Consider the following 6,327-nt stretch of genomic DNA (forward strand, 5'->3'; position numbering starts at 1 on the left):
GGTTATTCACCGCCAAAGGCAGAATATTTTACGTTTTTTGCCGTTCCCGAGGTTCTAATGGGCATTTGTGGTATGAAGACGTTGATTTATCAAGATAACTGTGAAATACTTTTATTTAGGCATTTTAATTTACTAAATTTCATGTGAAGTACTTTTTTTTGTATATCCAACCAATTTTTGTCAAAAGAATTTTCAAATGCACATGATTTATGTTTCTTTTATCACTTATGTTATAGCAATTATTTATGTTATATTCACTTCATTTTCTTGTTTTAACAATTGAAATCCATCTCGACGAAAAACGGTTAGCTGCACAAAAAATTTTACTTAATATGAAACTTAGTAAATTAAATTACCTAAATAAAAGTATTTAAGAGGGATCTTGATAAATCAACGTTTTCTTACCACAAATGTCCATTACAACCTCCGGAACGGCAAAAACGTAAAAAAATTCCGCCTTTGGCAGTGAATAACGGCAAAACGGTTCGGTTTTTGCGGTTTTTGCATAAATAACAAATGATGTGTCTTGAAAAGTTCTACAAAAATGAAGAAATAGTATATGGCCCTAAAACAACTCCTTCCCCCCAAAAATGGGCAAAAACCATCATTTTTCAAAAACATGCACAGGGTGTCCCAAAAGTGTAAAAAATTGTAAAATAGGCAAATATTATTGTTATTAGTCAAAATCTGTATCTATATGACCGTTTTAAGTAACTTAAAAATAGAAAAAAAAATTTTAAAAAAACTAAAAATATGAAAATATTGATCTGGTCAGAAAACACTATGGCCAAACATACCAAGACACATATTAGAGTAATTTGAAAAAAAATAGCCAATTTGGACCAAGTTTTAGCTCTACAGACGCAAAAATCACATTTACAGGGTGTCCCAAAGTGAAATTTGACAACCTTATAGTCCCGGGTGGTCCGAACCGTTATATACCACATATGCACACAGATAAAACACAGGATTTAAGCCAAAAAAAATGATTTTTTTCGGACAGGTATTTTGGGTATTACACTAGATATCCAAAATACACTTTTTGTTGGACACCCTGTAAAATTAGAGTTTTGGCCAAAATAACATTATGTGCGCTTTTTACATGAATAAACGATCATTTTGGTGTATAAAATGTATAGATTGGATGTAAGATTGATGAAAAAATTAATTTTTAAAATTGTGAAAAAATGGGTGTTTTTTTAATTTTTGTTACCTACCTTCATAGATAGCTAGATATCTAGACATCCAGGGACTATGAAACTTTTTTTTTGGCCATCCAGCATCCTTGAATGACCCAACGGACCAAAATATAGAGTATTAACAAAATCGGAGAGGTAGTGCAGAAAAGTGGTACATTTGGCAAATAATGCACCATAAATATGGTTAAGTTTAATAAAAAAATGAGTTAAGTTTTATGGGCTTAAGTGCAATATATGTGTAATCAAGAATGTAATAAGGTTAGGTCGATAGAATACCTTTTTTGCACCCCGGGCCCACCCCCTCCACTGAGGTTTATAATAAATAGTCTATCAATCATTTTCGGTATCTGAATCTTGCTAAACCTAAACTAACCATAAAAGATCATCCAGAATAGATTTTCTTAAATTGAATCTTTGCTTGATAATGCACTGAGGTGCATTCATGTTAACCGGAAGCTATTTGACTGACTAGAATGTTACAGGAATGTTTATTGACGAGAGTCAACAATTTCCCCCCTCATATATCATATTTAATTGGATGCTTGTGCTAAAATCCACACTTGAACAGGGATGCAATAATGTAAATTAATTTAATCTTCCCCCCGAATTCTTATTAAAGAAAATCTATCTTTAGTCAGAGAGAGAGAGAGAGAGAGAGAGAGAGAGAGAGGGGACAATGAGCTGTTATTACACTGGCCCCCAAAGTTTTATAATAAAGTTTTCTTATTCGTTGGCTTAACAATTTTGGGGACTTATAATGAATTTTGATTGGTTGGTTTATTAATTTGAGTGTTCAAGCGTTTCAACCACTAATTGTAATCTAGAGAATTGATTGTCTTATCCCTTTAGATCCCTGATCTTTAGTAGCAAACATTTTTTGGGGAGAAAGGGTATGTAAATAAATTTCAACGTCACCCCTCTCCTCCCTGAAACTTGACAATATTTCTATGCATAAACACATACTTGCAGTTAATGTTCATTTATACAAGGGCGCAATGTGATTTTTTTTAAAAGGGGGTAAAAATAATCTGTAAATATTGTTGCAATAATCTTCATTAATACAAATTTTACTGTTTTTGTACATCCATTATTACCATTAATTCAATTTCCAATGCCTATCAAGTCTCACACCCCTGTCCTTACGTAAAAGCTAGATTTAGTATTTGATGGGGTGGGGGAGAGGGGGGGGGTGGGGTATAATATTCAACAACCCCCTATCTACGGTATTGCATGCATGCAAACCTTATAATTAACTTTAACACACACTCCACGCACACACATCTTTAATAAGCTAATCTTAACATATTTACGAGATCATTTAGTTAATGTTTATTTTGGCACCACCTTTTAATAAGAATTTTATGTTGATATTTTTTTATGCTCATTTATCCTGTTTAAAAACTATGATTATTTCTTATTTGATACAATGATAACTTTTATTATAATTTAATGATATAAAATGCGCGGCTGGAAAATATACTTCAACTTTTTTACAATTATAAATGTATTATTCAGGAATTCAAAGCAGGGATTGCAAACCGCAAACTCTAATGCTTTTATCATATTTTATATTGTTTTATACACTTTTATTCAAAATCATCGGAGTCGGACAGTATTTAATATAATTTTTGTTTAAAATCTGATGTAATTGAGGGTAACATAGGTGTAAATTTGAATTAAAAGCGCAATAAAAAAAGAATGGTTGTTTTTCCAGATTTTCCCCCTCAAATTAAAAATATAGGCTTAATTAAAAATCTTTCTTTTTTATATTTTAATGGGGAGCTTTTCCAGCCATTTTGAGCCGCTGTTTTTTATGTTTGGCTGCTCTGCTTCGCATCAAGCATATATGAATTCTAATTCGGCTCCACACTAGGCACAAGAATAGTTATCGTATTGTAGACAGCTTTCCGCTGATATTAAAATAAAAAAATATATGATTCAAACCAGTTTTCTTGGATCTAGGGGCCAAAGGCGAGCGTTAATAAAACTGGGTTTAATTTTATTCGTGGAAAATTGTCTGTAATACGATGCTATACACGATATTTCAGTATGTCTGAGAACCGGTTCTAATTCAATCGGTTATGATGCAATACTGGAATTAATATATTTTCTAATGACAAGTCTCCAATTTGTCTGCAAAAGCCGCGATATATCCTTAACAAATATCAATTCTCATCAATTCGTCGTCTGACCATCCCTACTATACGTGTAACTCAATTTGCAAATTTGAATATATAATATCCTTGAGACTGACTGAAAGCGTGAAATGTATAATAACACATCAAGTCACGCCAAAAAAAAGTTGGGCGAAAGTTTTCTGTTTTCTGATTGCTTCTGTTTGAATGAAATGGGTCACTCTGCCAAGGGACACTCATTAATCAAATTTTTATTTAACTAAAAAAGTACTTACAGCGTATATTTGTAAAACATTCGTTGCGCATTTGATGAACTAAATAGGTATATAAAAATCAACCAATGGCCGAGAAAGGGAAAGGATGAGTACAAAGTTACACAAAAATACACTTATTTGAACTTCTTTTTATATTTTACGTCCTTTAATTGAGAACCTAAAATGTATATATATATTTACATCAATGAAATTATTTTCATTTGTTGACATAAATTTTTATATTTACAAATTATTTTTTAATTTCCTGATGCTGTGAGGTTGTCAATTTTCAACATAGTTATTAAAGTTTTGAAACAAACTTTTCTTCAATTTTGCTCATATATATTTATAATTAGTCATAATCTATTTATTTACATTCTCTACTACTGTCAAGGAGCAGCTGCTGAGTTTCTGTGCAAACCTCCTTTTGTATGGTTATTTGCGTTGCAGCCAATGCTAACTCTAGGTAATTTTGGTATAAGAAGTGACAGTTTGCCCACAATGTTAGTCTAAACTGACTAAGCTATATTTACTTGATTCACTTCACTAAGAGGCGTGTAAAAGAGCCAACGATTGTAGCGTAAGCTAAACAGTAAGTTATGTCAGAGCTGATGATTGCTCACAAACAGCAATTAGAACACACTACCTGGCAAACATCATTTTGTATGGTTATTTTATTTTTGTTGCAGCCAGAGCTAAATCTAGGTAATTTTTGGTACAACAAGTGACAGTTTGCCCTCAGTGTTTGTCTAAACTGACCAAGCTAAGTTTGCTTGATTCACTTCACTAAGAGGTGTGTAAAAGATGCAGCATTGGCTGAACTGCAAATAGAAGGTCTCTGGTTCGATCCTGGATGGAAACATGATCCCACATGGTCTAATGGCTAGGATATCTGGCTTTCACCCAGGAGGCTTGGGTTCAACTCCCAGCATATGAAATCTAATTTTACCCTGAGATTAACTAATTAATGCGGTGGCCGAGTAGTTAAGGTGTTGGACTGGTAATCCAATGGGCTCTGCTTGCATGGGTTCGAATCCCATCTGCTTCGTAAGTTTTGTTCATTTGTATTTGTTGCATTTTCTCTCACAAAAACAACGCGACACAGTGCAATGCAATCAAAAAACATTCTCAAATGGAAAAAAGTTTTCCATTACCGGGAATAGAACCCGGGTCTGCTGGGTGAGAGCCAGCTATCCTAACCACTAGACCATTACGGAAGGATATCCACTATGCTTGGCAGTGCAAACTTAAACAAAGCATTTTCCAAAGTGGCTTTCTCAATTGTACAATTATTTAACCATTATTACGATACCTCCATCACAACTTGCCTCCATGGCGCAATCTGCTAGTGCGTTCGGCTGATAACTAAAAGGTTGGTGGTCGAGCCCACCTGGGGGTGCAGAAAACTTTTTCTTGTTGAGCGTAGCAATCAACGTGAACAAAACACAACAAAATGCAATGTCATGTCATGTGTCTCAGTAATAAACATTTAGTCAGTTCCTTCAACAAGATGAAAAATCCGATTTTGGCAGGATTCGAACCTGCAATCTTCTGATCCATAGTCAGACGCTGTCTGTTGTGCCACGAGACCCTGTAGTACACCTATGGGACAGATCCATGCCACATTTGCTACAACTCAATATTTGAAAAGAATTTGCTTTAATGTTAGCAAGGTTCCTTATTGTAGTGGATATCATGTGTCCTTTACACAGACAAAGTCGCTGGTTCGATCCTGGCAGGAACCAAACATTCTGCTTTTTTTCTTCTTTCTTAAAGGTCCTCTTTCAAAGGTCAGTCTCCTTTCGCAAGCCTGTCAAATAAATACCAACATGCACTGATACTTCACAACAGCTGGCTCGTTGGTGTAGGGGTATGATTCTCGCTTAGGTCCTGGGTTCAAAACCCGGACGAGACCACTTGCCTTTTGGATTGGTCATGTTTGAAACTAATTTCAGTGTGTTCCAGTTGTTTTACTTGTTTTCTTTTGAATGGGAAAGCAATTAGAAAAGTCTCAGTATGACCTATCTTTTTTATCTTTGAAATGCTATGATGCTAAAAGTCCCCGGTTTGATCCCGGGTGGCTGCATTTTGTAAACATGTTTGTTTCGCTTCATTTTTTGTGTAGCTTGGGCTGTAAAATTTTCGATCAGCCTTCTTTTGACAGTTGGGTTGGTCAAACCAACTAAGCCATTGCGCCCTTTCTGCTGGTGTGTCCATGAGTGGCACCTCATACTCATTGCAGCTAAGTGGGAAACACAAAAATGGTTGGTCGCCCAACGTGGGGCTTGAACCCACAACCCTGAGATTAAGAGTCTAATGCTCTACCGACTGAGCTAGCCAGGCTGCTTACAATGTGTTGTGAAGTGGCAAAATAAGGTCATCCCAATTATCCTTCTGTTTAAAAATGGCACCAAATGTGCCTGCATTAATGGAATGCAGTTGTGACTGAGTGATTCTGGGAGCGTAGGTTCGAATCCTACCGCCCTTTTTTCTCCATAGGTCATACAAGCTGTAAAAGTTACAAATATGCACAAATTTTCTTAACTTCTTGTGCAAGCCATGTTGGTTCATTGGTAGAATGCTTGCCTGCCATGCAGGCGTCCCGTGTTTGCTTCCCTGACATATTGGAGGTACATTTTTTTCTCTCTCTCTCCCAGTAATCAAAGGGCCGTGGGTTCAAATCTTACTGAGGGCAGTAATTTTCTAATTTTTTTTTCCTTCTCTTTATGAATCAAAGGT

The 6,327-nt window shown here is 35.3% G+C and overlaps 3 non-coding genes across 3 annotated transcripts; 1 reads left to right on the plus strand and 2 right to left on the minus strand.

Moving 5' to 3' along the window:
- The first annotated feature begins 4,554 nt into the window (after positions 1–4,554).
- On the plus strand, positions 4,555–4,636 carry TRNAT-GGU (transfer RNA threonine (anticodon GGU)). Its single transcript has one exon. It is a non-coding gene; the product is annotated as a tRNA-Thr (tRNA).
- Positions 4,637–4,733: 97 nt separating this feature from the next.
- Positions 4,734–4,805, minus strand: TRNAE-CUC (transfer RNA glutamic acid (anticodon CUC)). The gene has a single exon. It is a non-coding gene; the product is annotated as a tRNA-Glu (tRNA).
- Positions 4,806–5,858: 1,053 nt separating this feature from the next.
- TRNAK-CUU (transfer RNA lysine (anticodon CUU)) lies at positions 5,859–5,931 on the minus strand. The gene has a single exon. It is a non-coding gene; the product is annotated as a tRNA-Lys (tRNA).
- Positions 5,932–6,327: the final 396 nt, after the last annotated feature.

The sequence above is a fragment of the Acartia tonsa genome, chromosome 4 (genome assembly GCF_053477335.1).
Source record: "Acartia tonsa isolate MP-2025a chromosome 4, ASM5347733v1, whole genome shotgun sequence".
Classification (NCBI taxonomy): domain Eukaryota; kingdom Metazoa; phylum Arthropoda; class Copepoda; order Calanoida; family Acartiidae; genus Acartia; species Acartia tonsa.